Source organism: Photinus pyralis, unplaced genomic scaffold (assembly GCF_008802855.1).
Source record: "Photinus pyralis isolate 1611_PpyrPB1 unplaced genomic scaffold, Ppyr1.3 Ppyr1.4_LG8, whole genome shotgun sequence".
NCBI classification, from domain to species: domain Eukaryota; kingdom Metazoa; phylum Arthropoda; class Insecta; order Coleoptera; family Lampyridae; genus Photinus; species Photinus pyralis.
This window is the reverse complement of record NW_022170819.1, coordinates 33,973,552-33,990,212: the sequence shown is the minus strand read 5'-3', so window position 1 is coordinate 33,990,212 and position 16,661 is coordinate 33,973,552. Positions and strand designations below refer to the sequence as shown.

The 16,661-nt window shown below is 37.8% G+C and overlaps 1 protein-coding gene across 6 annotated transcripts in view; it reads right to left on the bottom strand.

Moving 5' to 3' along the window:
* LOC116178534 (tight junction protein ZO-2-like) overlaps positions 1–16,661 on the bottom strand; it is a 61,682-nt gene that overhangs the window by 33,372 nt on the left and 11,649 nt on the right. The gene's annotated exons all lie outside the window — the stretch shown is intronic.

The following is a 16,661-nucleotide window of genomic DNA, read 5'->3' as shown; positions in this document are numbered from 1 at the left end:
GAATCGGCCCTAAGTGGGCTGGGTGTTCGTAATTTCACGACTGCCATGGAAATGTCACTTGACGTTTGCTTATAAAAATCATCGTCTTTGTGAATAAAACGATTTCCGTTGAGAAAGATAATACACCGTCCATTAAATCTAATAATTTTAAACTTCGCTAATAAAATACTGACCTGTATTACCAAAAATGCGCTTTAATCATGCATATGCTGATTTACAACTTGTTTACCCCAATGCAATACCTTCCTTACTAACGTGCGGGTGGTAAAAAAATAGAATAGCCGTCAAGTGCAGATGCGCAGAAATGGAAATTTACTCGACATTCGCTTTTCTTTTCGTCCACTCCATGTGTTGAAACCCATTAAATAAAAAACAATACAGGTTTCTCTACCAGAGTGCTGAGATCTCACACCCTTCCACGGACGGATGATCAGAATTCACATATAAGCTGTATGTTCCGTGAAAATTATGTTAAACAAGACTTTGAACTCGCTCAAGAAAATTGTAAAAACATTCGCAAAACGAAAGGAACCGCCAAAGATAGAATGATTGAATTTGTAGTTTTAAATTTTTGGGTGAATCCAGATGTGAATCCCTAAACGGGGGGTGTGAAAAAAAAATCAACACCAATTCAAAATTTCGTTTTTGAAAATCCAAAAAATTCAACCGCAATTCTTGATCAGACCACAAAAATGGTTAGACTTTTTTTATCGCATTTTTTAAGAATTAAAAAAAATGTGCTATTGTTTGCGTCTTGTCCGTCCGTCCGTCCGGGCCCACTTCTGCCGTTATGAACTACTTCTAGGGGAATGGTTCTAGAGTCCTGGAATTTTTTGCAATAGGTAGTCTATACCTTGAAGGTGTGCCAGACGGCCATCAAATTTCGCAGTCTAAAAGGCCCCCCCCCCCTCCACCAATTATTTCCTGAGATGCTGTTTTTGAGACTAAACCGTCCATAACTTTTACATACGACAACCAATTGGTCCCAGATTTTGCATGCGCATGCCTTTAGTGGTGCCAAGTTAAACTTTAGAAATTGGGGGGGGAAACACATGTTCTACCCCTTCATGGTATTCTAATGAAAGGTCTCATCGAAGTTTGTACAAACTAGCCCCCCCCCCCCACGAATTATTTCCTGAGATGCAGTTTTTGAAAGTAAAACGTGCATAACTTTTACATACGACAACCAATTGGTCTTAGATTTTGCATACGCATGGCTTTAGTAGTGCCAAGTTAAACTTTAGAAAATGGGGGGGGGGGGGTTAACACATGTTCTACCCTTCATGGTATTCTCATCGAAATAAATTGGTTTGTACAACCTATATCTTTTCCGTGCAACTCTTTTTCGAGATCTGTGAGTGACGGCGCCTGAGAGGGGGAAGGGGTTAAAAATTAATTTTATCTCTCATTGTATTCTAATTAAAGGTCTCAACGAAAGGAACCGTTTTCTACCAATTACTGCCCTTCTTTCTGGCCTCTTATCTAAGTACTAGGTGGAGGGGGAGGGGGGGGGGGGGAACTACTTTTATCCTTCATGGTACTCTAATGAAAGGTCTCAACGAACGGAATTAATTTCTACCAAAAAGGTCATAATTGGTGAAGATTTTGAAGGGGTTGTGGGTGTTATTCTCACCAACTTCGACGCCACTGGAAAAAGTACGGTTTTGAGATGCCCATTTGAACCGCCAGTGTTTTCTACACAAAAAAGGTTTTCTTGGTTATAAGTTCTAAGGTTTTTGGTAAAAATCCACTTTTATGTTGAAAAACATGGTCAATTTTTTAAAATAAATTTTTTTTACTAATTAAACAAAATTTATTTAAACGTTAGAGCAAGTAACAAAATCATAGGCCGGCTATTATCAGCAGTATTCTTTTTAAAACTTCCATTTTCTCATAGTCGTTGGTCAATACGTTTAACAAGTTATGGTGTGGTACTTGGCGATCAGGATGTCTCTCTTGATACAAACGCCTTGCTTATGCCGAATTACCGCTCGCCATTCCGTAAAGGTAATGCATTTCGCACATTTCCGCGTTTGTGTAATTCATTTTCAATTTTTTTATACAAATTTACTTTTTGCAGGTACAAAATAATTGTTATTTTGACAGGAAGTAAGTACCTCTTATTTTAAAATTAAAATTATTCATTTTTTTACTCCCACTCTCGCTCCCACTACCCCTTCAAAATCTTCACCAATTATGACCTTACACAAATTTTTCTGTACGATAAACGGTTCCGGACATATTCGCAAAAAACGATTTTTTCCAATTTCAACACCCTGTATCTCGAAAATTTTGATTTTTAAAGGGTAGGTTAATAGAAACTTTTTTCAAATTTTTTGACGAGCTATCACATCCTGAAGTCCTCCGTATATCGAGGCGCATATATTATGAAACATCCTGTATAGTAGAGTAAAGTTTTTTATGCTGTGCGTTTTGCATATCGAGATAATTAGAAATCTATTTTTTCGGTCAAGCAAAAGTATTGCAGTTGAACATTTTGGTCAATTTGACCAATATGGCGATATCAAACCAAGAAGTTTTTTTCTGTGCCCATGGTGTGCACGCGCGCATGATCACGAGACGTTTTCTTTGCAGCGATAAACTCCAGGGCACAGACCTTTTCCTATTTTTTATGTCGCGCAAGTTCCAAAGCTTGTTTGTTTCTACGTCACAAACAGCTTCAATAAACGTCTATAAAGGTTTCTGAAGCAGTAGAATACGCCAATCTTATCAGCTGGACTATATCGGCTTCGAGTGCTTGCATAGTTTCGCCAGATTTGTGCGTTCGATTCTTTAATTGGGCAAATGTTGCTGCAAATGTATGTCCCCATACAGATTTGGTGTTCTGGAGTCCTGCGGAAAACATCCAATGCACCCGCCTTCGTTCTTTATCGCCGATGGCTTATCTTTCATAGCGCCTCAATGTCTATCGAGATTTCTGGAATGTTCGCTACAATATTAATATCATTTGATATACGCATTGCTGTATCCTCTTCCCAAAAAATATGCAAACTTTATTGCCGACTGTTTACTTCATATCCTACTCGCACAAAGTTGGCAATAGCATTCCAGCAATAGATTTGCATGTTTAATGTGAAGTTAGTCGTTCAACCATAAATATGCAAAACATCAGCAAAACATTGAGACACAATTTAGACTAAAGACCTCCATCACCATAATAAAAAAAGTAATCCATTGCAATCCCCACGCCTAAGAAATGCAACTTTGCTTGTATTATCAAATCCAAAAACAATTACTTAATTTACTCTCAGGTGTCTTCCAACAACAATCATAAAAGGTAATTCACCCTAACGCTTAACGGAACAACTTTACCTTGAATGTATCAACATTTGCTTTCGATTTTTGTCTCTCAACTTTTATTATATGGTTTGCATATTTTTGCATATTTATAACGGAACACTTAACTTGGTCTTAAATATGCAAATATATTGTTGGAATGCCAACGAGTCATCTTCTTCAAATGAAAACTGGATTGGATTCACTGGCTTTAATTTTTTCAATTAATTCAAAAGCGTTTGGTCCAGATCAAAGCAACATTGCGTTAGGCAACTCACAATGCACTTTTGCTCGCATGCGACCAAAGAACTTAAAAGTCATTTGCGTAAAAATGTTTTACATTAGTCACCGTCGACTTCTCTTTGTGTTTTCACATCGACTAATTGGTCTAATTTACAATTAAAATTGCGGCAAAATTCCAATGCGCTTCGAGTAAACATTCTCTTTTATAATTCAATCGTTGAAAGATTGATTAGTGGCACTCATACAGAGTGTTACGAACATTGTAGGGCGTTTTTTTTTTGGAAAGAGAGGAAGTTCACACGGGCTCTACGCATCGCTAATCAAAAGCTCTCTGTAATTTTCACGAAGACAATCCGTTTTCTCACATGCCAGACAATTTGTTTATTATTATAATACAAAGGAGGTTGTTGCGCTGAAATGAATTACTCGAGTGTATGTCATTTTAATAAATTGGGTGTAATTGAATGGATAATGTTTGTACCACACCCACGCCGAACACCTGTACCTGAACCAGTTTTAAATACCCACCCAACGCCAAACCGAGCGTTTTTGCAAAGCGCCATCTAACGGCGGATGCACCCCCACCCCCCTGGCCGAAATGTCAACGGACGAATTTCAATAATAAAAACAAGAAACGTCGTAGTAGCGAAGAAGTCATTCTATTTTTACATTTCCGCACCGAGAAGATTTAGTAGGACAATACGGAGAGCACTTTTCATTTCAATTTGTACGATATGGAGCGGCACTAATACAGTTTTATTAGCGAGGGGTGACGAGTGTCAATTTTAATTTTCATTTTTTTAATGGCCCGCATGGCGGCGAAATATTAATTTGACCTTGAAAACGCCCCCGTCTGATGGATTTTTGAGCGTGACGGAAATCGAAATTGCATTTTTGTTTGTTACTAATCCGCTTTTGATTGGCGCGTTTAAACGCTTCCGGTTTCGGTAGAGGAATGCGCCCAAAAAAAACGCCAGTAGATTTTTTCGAATATTTTGCAGCAAATCAAAGAATTCCTTTTTTTCTCGATCCATAAGTAAGTCTAATGAACTTTTCAAGGCTGCGTAAGGCAGCAGCAGACATAGTCGTTTAGTACAATGTTCAAACTCGAGTATCAACAAATAACCTGTCCGTGTCTGTTGTCGAGCCATTTCTGTTTTCAATACCTAGGTAGGTTGTGATTAGACGCACAAAAAATGGACGACAAATTTTGTTACAGTTTCACTCGATTGCGGCCCAAAAGGGGAGGGCAGGTACCATCTACCCTCCTCGTTTACATTTCTATGTATATAAAAAGCGACCTTCGAGCCGACTTGCACCTGCCTTTGGAATGTTAAAAGATTTATACGTAATCTGCACTAGGATAGAATCTTGCCATCGTCGCCTTAGCAAAGCTGAAACTTACAGGGAGCGGGCAACAAATTACAGTTAAAAAAATAAATTAAATCAATTTCGTAATAATCGACGAACCACAAATTTTCTAATTAATTCCAATGCAAGTGGGCCTTGACATGTGTTTGTTTGACAAATATCAAAGCCGCCTATAATTTAATTATCGAAAAGTAGATCGAGAAACTGTGAATGAGAATAATAATAATAATCAATGCGATGAAAATGGATTGTATGGCATTCAGAAATTCCTCTGTTTTCGCAAGTCATTAATTGTAATTTAATAATTAATTGCGTAAGTATTACTCGAAATGGCCTTTTCGAATATAGGGCATTTTATTTAATAATTAATGTTCTAGCCAATCGAAAAAGTACGAATCGTTTTGGATTCTACGCCTCAAAATTAATAAGAAAAAGTGTTTTCCCGAGAAATTTTGGTGCAGTCGATTTTTGGTAAAAAAGGAAGGTTACACACTGCCTTTTTTTGAGCCCCGAAAAAAAAATTGTCTCAGATCTACCGGGAAAAAAGATTTTCTTATAGAATGTGGCCTGTAGAATCCATAATTACAAACAGTTCCAAGATTGGGCTACTAGTTCAAAAGTTACAGCCCTTTGAATTTTCTTTCGAAATTGGTTTCTAGTCCATAACTTTTGGTAAAATGCATAATTCCGTTCATTGTTCTTTAATTGTGAAAGACTACTTACTACCTACATACCCAATTTGGTCCCAGTGAGAATTTAGGAGTTTAGGAACATTGGAAAATTTGTTTCAAAATTGGAAATCATATCCACTTCTTGGTGTGTCCTCGAGAAAATATTTAAAAAAGAAATGCAATTTTGGAGACTTTTTTGCTCGCTTTTTTTTAAGGTAGCTTCCCAAGGAAACAGTTGCGACCATCGGTTTATTTGAAAAACATGTTTGTTTTGGTGCCCCTGATCAAGCAACTCAAACATCCTGGTATTTCCTCGCGATGAAACATAAGGGATATTATGTTCAGATTAGTATTGTAAAATTTCGGTAATTTATTTATCGTTGCGAATATTCGGGAACTTTCGAGAATATTCGGAAATTTCCGGTAATATTCGTATTTTATAAAATAGAGTATACTAATCTAGACTACGACAATACACCAAAGACCGAATCAATCTTAATAAAGTTATGTTTAAAAACAAAAGCGTCTGGTGTTTTAAATTATTTATTTAACATACATAAAAAAGAAAAACTGTGCAGTCTCAGTTCATATATGCGTAATAAATGTTTTGACCAAATACACCGGATTGGTAAAAATTAACCTGCAAACCAAAGTGATGAATTTATCATGCTGGTAGTGCGTACGTCGAATTTTTACAATATGCGATATGCTTGTCTTTACTAGAAGCATCTGTGGCTAAAATTTCAAAAAAACTACCTCTATAAATAAGAAAGTTCGCATTGCGCAGTCGACGCATGCGCACATCTGATTTTTACAATATGCGATATGCTTGTCTTTACTGCAACTATCTTTGGTTAAAATTTCAAAAAATATCTGAATAAATAAGAAACTTGGCCACAATTTATAAAAATCTTTAAGAAAATTTAATCAAGAAAGGCAAGACATTTTTAGAAACTTGGAAAATCAGGAAAATTTTGGATGGGTTGAATAGGAGCGCACACGAGCAATAATCAAAGCAAAACACAACATCCAGAATCAGTAAGCCAGTAATGTTCAAGAAGAAATACAGCAACAAGCAAGCAAGATGAAGGCATTAATTGAAGAAAGTCACCAGGAAACAAGAAGAGAACAACAGGAAACGAGGAGAGAAATGAAAGGGATTGTCGAAGATGTGCGACAGGAGTTGAAATCCAATCAAGAAAAATGGGAAAGGAATATCAAAGCGGACCAAGATAAATTGAACAAAGAAACTAGAGAAGAAATTAAGAAAAACCTTCTATCAGTGGGAAGAAAATTAGACACCCACACCACAAGAATTGCCAATAGCTTGGATGACCAACGCCATACCATATTTCCGTGAACGAGTAAAGGCTGTGGTTGGTGAACTGGAAGAGCGAGTGGAAGAGGGAGTGAAGAGAAAATTGCCCAACACGATGCAGATATTGGAAGCATCTAAGTCAAATTAGAAGAAAAACGATCTTTTGGAGAAAGAAATTCCCCTCCTTTATTTATAAGGCGGATCTCATGTTACACCAACATCGGAAGAAGTTCCTTGGCAACCTACCTAAAACGCAAACGCCTGGGCCGAACTAAACCGGAACAAGTGGGAAATGTTTGAAGAAGAGTTTTTCAAACAATATTGGCCCGAAGATGTCCAGAGCAAGAGTCTACTGGGATTGGCCACTCCACTTTTATAACAGATTAAGTTGAGAAGGTACAGCAACCACGTTTGGTATTGAATGAAGCCGCCTATACGATAAGCTCAATTGGTCGAAGCACTATCACGTCTCTTCTCCAGGGAAGTAGAAAATGTTCTGATTGGATCAGCGAGTCAACACATTGCTAACACATTAGAAAGCGGCAAATGGCACGGTGACCGGCCGAGAGTAGGCATCAGCCTCTCCCTTGGCCAGCACAGTACTGTGTTTCAGGCAGAGGTGCTAGCCATCACGACCTGTGCGCAAGAAAACCTCCGTAGAGGTTATCGTAACCAGCATATATACATATGTAGTGATAGTCAGGCGGCGTTAAAGGCTCTGTCAGCTGACAGGGTCCGCTCGAATACGATGCTTGACTGTAGGCGAACCCTAGATAGATTAGGTGAGTCTAATAGGGTAAGCTTGATATGGGTGCCGGGGCACTCTGGAATAGGGGGCAACGAAAGGGCGGACGAGTTGGCTCGCGCAGGCAGTAGTGGGGTCCTTGTCGGGCCTGAGCCCACCCTTGGAATTGCTCCCTCAGTTGTCAGGGTCAGGATTAAGAACTGGGCGACCAGTCAATTCCAGGCTCAATGGCAACAGGCAGCTGGACTCAGACAGTCCAAGACCTTTTTAACAGGGCCTCTTGGCAAATCTGAGTCTTCTAAGCTTCTAAACCTAAACAGAAGTCAGGTTAGGAAGATCGTCGGTGTCTTCACGGGACACTGGATGGTCAACTATCACCTGCACAATATTGGGCTTGTGGAAGACCCTGCGTGCAGGTTTTGTGGTGAGGTAGAGGAAACTACCGAGCATGTAGTCTGTTACTGTGACGCTCTGATCAGGGACAGACATAAACTCCTCGGTGACAGTTACTTGGAACCGAGGGAGGTGAGGAAACTAAGGCTAAATAGGGTCTTATCCTTCATTGAAGGGAACGGGCTCTAAGCTTTGGTTGTTTAGAGAGGGGGTTAGCACAATGGGCCGTTGATGAGCCTAAGTGCTGCCTGTAAAGGCTCCCCTGATAGAATAGAATAGAAGCGGCAAATGAAGAAGAAAGATCGTGAAACAATACAAATGGAAGAAGTAATGAAGCAAGAAGAAATGATAATGAACGCCACCACAAGAGAAGGCAAGGTAATTCCGTTGGAGGGGTCTATAATAGTTAATTGGAGGGAAAGGGGAACGTACAGGTACAGAGTAGGAACTATGAAGCAGCAAGAAGGGGATACGGTTGTCCGCATCCGGAAAACTACGAACAGCTCCACTAGCCCCCTGGAGGTTACGAAGGACGCAGGAGCAAACAAATTTAATTAACTTTACAAATTTCCAGAAAATCAAAATAAAAGAAGAATCTAACACAATTGAAGAAGATGAGCGAGTACGGCAAATGACAAGTGACGAAACCAAAGATATTTATAATAAAGACGAAAACGAAGAGGATGAAGCAAAAGAAAGAATGGAGAGTCAGCAGGTTGTTTTAGAGAGTTTGGAGGAGGTAGCTAAAGAGCTAAAGAAAAGTGGGCACCGATAATGAAGATTCAAGGTATCCTTAGAACACAGGCGTTATCTTGGAAACTAAGGAAGAATGAAGAAGCGAGAATGGCTATTTTAGAGCGGGAACATTTGAAGAATCACTTTCACTGCCAGATAAGAAATAAGAGATTACAACGAGAAGTAAAGAAGAATTAGAATTAGTAAAATACTGTAAGTTGTTGAAAATAGAAGATGAAATTGTCGAAGTGGAAGAATTGCCAAATCCGCAATATGAAGTTAATAAAAGGAGAAAAATAATCAAATGATAATTATGCGAAAAGTTGGAATCGTTTATGAGGATAAAGGGCTGAAGAATTGGAAGAGTTTCAACAAAGAAGAAGTTGAGGTTATAAGAAGAAAGTTTCGAAATTGGAAGAAACGGAAGAAAAAGAATTTGTCATATTCCCATTCAAGTTAAGAGTGAAGTCTAGTTTAGTGAAGTGAATTGAAGCTAAGCGAAGTTTTGTGAATATAGTTTCAGTGAAGTTTAATGAAGTTTACAAAAGTTAGTTTTATGGTCAGGTTTTGGGACAACATTGTCTTTTTATGTTTAGGTTTGTTTAGGTTAGGTAGATTTGTTTGTTGGGAGTTTGATTCGGTTTCGATTTTTCTTTGAGTAACTTTAACTAACACAGACCAAAGCTCCCGTTGGTTGTTGTTTTTCTAATCCCATCAGGTTTTCTTCGTTTTAAAAAAAAGGAGGGGGATTGTAACAAGTGTTTGCTTTAGGTTTAAAAAGATTTGGTTTTGTATTTGAGTAGGTACCGCTTCATAGTGAACTGAAACGAAATTATACTCGAAATTATATTTGGAAATGAAAGAACCTGGGGAAAATGAAAGCCGAAATTTGTCATGTAGTTTTTCGGTGATATCTCAGTTAGTTTTGAAGATTTTTCAAAAATTTCTTCAAGAGCTTTCAAAGGTTTGAAATAGTCTCCAAGAGCTTCAAAGAACTTTCTGAAGGCTTTTAAAGACTCGTGCGTTTATTGGCTTTTCAAAAGTTCAATAAGGTAACTCCATGGTCTTTAAATCTTAGTAATCTTACTCACAGCAACAGGTACCTACTTGCTCTCATAACGTAAACAATAATTGCATAAATTACTCTCCCATTTTTGGACCGGCACGCACCTGTCACGTTCTTAAACAGTAAAAGAAGTGGGCCTAAAAGTGTCATCCAAGTGAAAGGAGGCTTAATTTTCTACTACCATTCAGTCTCGCTGCCCACTTTTGATTTTATACCATATCCGATGTAAATTAAATGATGATTTATTAAAAATGTTTTTTAACAACAATTTGGAATGTATAGAAAGTATGGGTGAAAACTTTCCGCGTGTTTCTCGAATTAATTGCGCGTTACGCCGAAGAAGTGAAGGCATCCAGGTGACGGTGGCCTTGAATATTGTTTGTAACGCAGTGGCGTGCCGGCGACCCCGCGATTTCCTTTGACATTTTTCAGTTGTAGTACCCGATAACCCAGAAAAGAGAAAAAAAAACATCGAGTTGGTAACGTCGGAGTACTTTCTCTCTCGCGAGTAATTGCACTTGGAATGTAATTTCTAATTACCTGCCAGGTGTGCCCCGTTTCAACACCCCGAAGCTCAATAAACGCCGTAATCAAAATTCTTTGCCGTTGCGGCACGATCCCATTTGTGACGCAGAAGTCAAGGTCAATTATTATCGATGTGCAATTTCGCAAAAGCGTAAGCGAGCCATTTGTTCGAAGGTCGAAAAAGGAAAGATTCTGCAATGCGGTCGTATGCACTTCAAAGTATTGAGTTATGCAAATTTGCAATGCGAGATACGCGACATTCGCGTGAAAAATCAAGTTCCATAAAATAGCGGCAGGCATGATACGTTGCCAAAAGGAAAAAGTGATCTCGATGCCAAAGAGAGATCGTTCAACTGCTTTTTGTTGTCCAAAAATATTTTAGATAGTGAGAAAGAGAGAGATAAAAAGGCCGGAAGTTTATCGTTGCCAATTTCAAATCTGGTTTCCTAAATAGCAAATGACTAAGTGGAATTGGGACGATTTCAGTACATCCACAATGCTATCACCGATGAATTAAATTCAGCTGTTAACAACATTTTCTGACTGAACAACATGGTATCATAGCTTATACCTCAAACACACGGTATAAGCTTTGTAAATACACGGTGGTTCAAATTCGTGTCTCACGATTGGGAGCACGAGAGACTCAGTGTAGGTTAAATTGGGGCAAAGTTGCCTCTTTATGTGACTAAAAAAAGGCATTTGACATTTTTCAAAAATTTTTGAAAATATCTGAGATATCACCGAAAAAGTCAAATTTCGATTTCATTTTTCCTAGCTTAAACGGTCGGAAATGGACGGTTCCAGTTAGCACCATCTATAAGCACTTTTTTTTCGTAGAATCTGAATTTGTTATCAGAATTTCCATATCGTTGAGTGAAGGAATCACTACTATCTTATTTCTTCTGGGCGCCATATTGGATTTTTACGAAATGAGATTTGATTTTGAAATTTTTCTTGTAAATTTACGTAAAAGTATAGAGTGTGACACGTCATTATTTTTCTTTTTTCATAAGGGATGATCACTTCTCGTAGTCGTGTCACAAATTTATCTACAATCGAGTCTACAATCCTCGAAATCGATGCAGAAATCGCCGCATTTACCCCATAATCCACAGCGCGATCCATGAAATCCCTCCGCATCCAGAAATATTTCCACCTTCGCTGTCTCCCCCTTGAAATCAAAATAAGGTGATGAATTGCACTTGGGCACTGCATACGTTTAAAGTAATAGTAGGAGTTTAGGTCACCCAACATCGAGGCGAAGAAAATTTTTGTGAGGTAGAGCGAGATTTGTCAGGTGTATATCCCCATTTAAGGGGCGAACACGAATTACCACTCTGCATTTGGATGGGTTGGCCAACTACCATGCGATCAAAAATGAGTTGCTCTCGCGTCACCTTTGGAATTTTTGTTTTTGCGATGATTTGCCTTTCAACAAAAATGTCTTATTGGGCAGCATGGAGACCCGTTCTCCCCTGCGTTCTCCTGAGTGAATTTACCATCTGAACTTTCTGGAAGACTAAGCAGCTTTCCCCCAGCTAATATCCCTCAGCATATGAAGATTAGGTTGTCTTTTTCCCAGGACTACACTGGTATATAGAGATTACTACAAGCAAAATTCGCACGAAATCGTGTAAGGGTGCTACCTTTGAATAAAGAAGATAGGGTGCTACCGGGTGCTACGCTCATAAAAAAATTCCCTCCAGGTAAATTCGTGCAAGGAAGAAAAAGGAAGAAAAAACTTCCTCCACGTGAATTCTCAAAATTCCACAAAGAAAATTCACATGAAACCGCGTAAGGGGGCTACGGTCATCGAAAAATTCCCTCCAGGTGAATTGGTGCTATAAAAAATGTTACAAGGAAAAGTAGCTTACATGAATTCACATAAGGAGGATACGGTTATGTAACAAAAACTCCCTCTAGGTGAATTCTCAAAATTCTACAAAGAAAATTCGCAAGGCTACGCTCATAAAACAATTCCCTCCAGGTGAATTCGTGCGGAAAAATTCAAAATTCTACAAGAAAAATTAGCACGAACTCGTGTAAACTACGCTCATAACAAATTCCCTAGAGGTGAATTCATAAATTGGAAAATTCTACAAGGAAAATTCACATGGCCACGTACGAGGTTACGCTCATAATGTAGCGAATATTGTAGAAATCTAGAGCCGAGGGGTTGATCACGAGGGAAATTCTCGTCTTTCATATAGAAAATTTCGAGAAAATAGCTAGGAAATGGACGAAATTAGAGAAAATTCTGGGGAATCATGAGCAAACTGTGGGGAAATAGGAAGAAATTGGAATGAAGAAATTATAGGGAAATATTAGGAAAATTTAAGGAAATGAGGAAATTCCGTAAACATTCTGAAAAAATTTCGAGGGAGATCTAAAGGAAAGTTTAAGGAAATAAAAGGTTTCTATAAGCAAGTAACGTTGCTCATTCCACGTTAATTCAGAAAAATGTTGTGTTAATTTGGGGAAAATCTTTGTCCCCTAAAATAAATAAGAGAAATTCTTGTCTCTCATATAGGAAATATGTAAGGAATGGATGAAATTAAAAGAAATTCAGGGTAATTGGGAAATTTTGAGGAAATCAGAGGAAAAATCTAGAGGCAACTCTGAGGAAATCAAGAGGAAATGTTGGGGAAATTAAGGGAAATAGTGGCCGTTTTTCGGCAATGCGAGAAATCTTTGGCCCCTAAAGTAAGTCGTGATCAACCCCTAGAGCGACATCGGGGCGATATCACGTCGGTAAAAGATTAGTCACCGGGGATATGGAACGAAGACGGATGTGTTGATTATGTGTTTATTCCAGAATGTTTATAAGCGATTTGAATTGTGTTTAAAGGCAGTTCCAACATCGACGCCGAAGTAGTAATACTCCCATTGGCGATCGTGTGTTATAAATCTACATATTATTATAAATTTTAATACAAGTGAGTGATAAATAATGATTAACTGTTATAAATTCACTAATAATTAATTGTAATTAAATTTACGTTAAGTACAATAAAAAAAACCTTGCTCCAGGTGAATATGTACACTGAAAAAATCCTGCAAGGAAAATTCGCTTACGTGAACAATTTGCATAATGTTAGGCTCACAAAAAAATCTGAAATTGACATTGTTTATGAAAATTTCTTTAATTTAATTCTCGATTTAATTACTCAATTGTTTAAACAATCGCGGAACTAAATTGGGTACAAATTCAATTAAACGGTTAATTTGGGGAGGTAGGGGTGTCGGCCTAAGTTCAAACTAGCACCCCTCCAACCCCATTTAAATATAGATTTTCCGTGTAAACTGCGTGGGTACAAATTCCAATGTTGTGAGCATCAATTAGTCTTTAATTAGTCCTAAATTATAGGCACAAAATTTCGAGTACAATTCCAAATTCATGACACGTGGGGCTGGCAACTTTATTGATATATATATCTCGATATATAATAGGGATCGTAATAGGCCTAGGGATTTAGATAAGAGGTTTTCGATGTACTTATACAGGGCGTCCCACGATGTATCTATGTCGAAAAATGTCACAACTCTTGAGCAGATATATTTCTTCCAGATGTCCCAATCGCGCTTTGTGAGTACCCTTCTGCTTCTCCGACAATCTGTTCTTGAGATATAAGGAATTATATCCAATCGCGATAAGGGGTCGAGGAGAGCTCTATTTCAACCCATTGGACGGCAGTGCACCAGGGTATTTTTGTTGATTATTTAAACTCGAACTATCATTAGCCATCTACGAAAATTTGACCGTGATAGTATGTGTCGTTTTGGAGATATAATGAGAGGGTGGCTTGTTCAACCCTTATTGACTCGTATTTCTGCTTGATGAGAGGGTTTTCTATTTAATTGTAAATAGAATTGTTTCAGTATTTAGAGGAAAATGAATAAATGCAAAAAAATGCATTGCAAGGTTCATTTTCGCTTCGGTTAAAGCGAGGGTTAAAGTTGGTAGAAAATAATTATTTTCGTTGAAACCTTTAATTAGAATACCATGAAGGATAAAACCAGTTACACCTCCACCCTGCACCTCCTCTTTGGATAAGGGGTCCAAAAGGAGGGCGGTAGTTGGTAGAAAACAGTTCATTTTGTTGAGACCTTTTAATTAGAATACCAAGAAAGATCAAATTAGTTCCCCCGCTCATTAAAAAAACTCCTCGAAAAACTCCTTCCAGGTGAATTCGTGCATTAAAAAAATTTTAGAAGGAAAACTCGCTTAAGGACCTCTTACACCTAAGCGAGTATGCTCAATTGCTCATAAAAAACTCGCTCCTGGTGAATTCGTAAATTAAAAAAATTCTACAAGGAAAATTCACTTATACGGTCACGCATGAGGTTAGTGTACTAGAGCGACATCGGGGCGCGATCACGTCGGTATACGATCAGTCACCGGCGATAAGGAACGAAAAATACAAAGGAAAATATGACCTTTCGTTCGCTATATACACAAATTGAATTGTGTTTAACGCAGTTCCAACATCGATCCCGAAGTGATAATACTGGCATTCGCGGTCGTGTGTTATAAATCAACATACATACAACTTTGAGTACAAGTGGGCGGTAAATAATAATTAACAACTATTTGACAACTGTTATAAATTCATTAATGATTAATCGTACATAAATAAATCATGTAATTAAATTTAGGTATGTACAATAACAAACCTTGCTCCAGGTGAATATGTACTCTGAAAAAATTCTGCAAGGAAAATTCGCTTATGTGAACATGTATAAGGTTACGCTTAGAAAAAATACATTGTTTATTACAATTTCTTTAAATAATTAATTGTTTAAATCACGAAACTAGCTTGTGTACAAATTAGCCCTTTAAAACTATAAAGTTCACTTGTCAAACGCCCAATTTGGAGAGGTGGGGGTGCTAGCTGGAAATCCAAGTTGCCCCCCTCCCCTCCATTTAAGTATAGATTTTCCGGAAAACTACGCGGGTAGAAATTCTAATTTTGTGGGCCCTTATCAATTAGTCTTTAATTAGTCCTAAATTATACGCACACTAATTCCAAATTCGGAACTGCCAACTTTATCGATAGTACATATAAAATACCCAACAATATTTGTGTCGATAAATAATTGGGCGGCGTAGGGGATTTATATATGTACCTATAGTTTATACAGGGCGTCACACGACGTATCTACATACAGGGTGTCCCTTAAAGGTCTGTACAACGCGCTACCAGGTGTTTTTGGTATCAAAATAGGACGATTTAACCCAACTTACCTCTATCCAAAAGTGCTTCGGTAAGGCGCTATCTACCGCCAAAGATTCAAAAAACAAATCGTTATTTTTATTTTATCGGAAAATGGTTTTGCCGATTAAAATGAAAGTCGGGATGTGAATGTCTAATGTAAAAAGGGTCTTTGTGATATCATCGTTTTGATTGTAGTTGCTATGTAGGTGGTAAAATACTGACCATCCACATCTGAAGAGGTCTAAAACTTTTTAACTACTATTTTGACGGTTCTGAATTTTTAGACACTGATAGACAGTTTACTTGCAAACATTTTTTGTCTCTTGATGAATATCGCTATCGGTGATGGTTTACGAAAAAAAAATAAATGTAGGCATGATGAATGGCATGCACCATACATGCGATTGTTCCTCAAAAAATCAGAAGATGGCTGTTAAACCTTAGAGTGGCGTAACGTTTGTTTGTTGTTTCTTAAACTTTAACAATTTACGTTTTGCTTGAAGACTTAAAACTTTAAAAAATAACGTACCAATGTTGCAAAGGGCACAGTTTAATTTATTACGCCGTATAATGCTTTGTATGCGTGAAAATGGTGGTCACTTTGAACATTTAGTACGTTTAAATTAATACATTACATTGACTTACTCTGTTGTGTTCGTTTATTCTACATTACTTGCTTGCACTACGGTTTCATAGCCTACTTCTTGCTTGCACTTATGGTTTTTGAGGAACAATCGCATGTATGGTGCATGCCATTCATCATGCCTAAATTTTTTTTTTTTCGTAAACCATCACCGATAGCGATATTTATCAAGAGACAAAAAATGCTTGCAAGTAAACTGTCTATCAGTGTCTAAAAATTCAGAACTGTCAAAATAGTAGTTAAAAAGTTTTAGACCTCTTCAGATGTGGATGGTCAGTATTTTACCACCTACATAGCAACTACAATCAAAACAATGATATCACAAAGACCCTTTTGACATTAGACATTCACATCCCGACTTTCATTTTAATCGGCAAAACCTCGGGCAAAACCATTTTCCGATCAAATAAAAATAACGATTTGTTTTTTGAATCT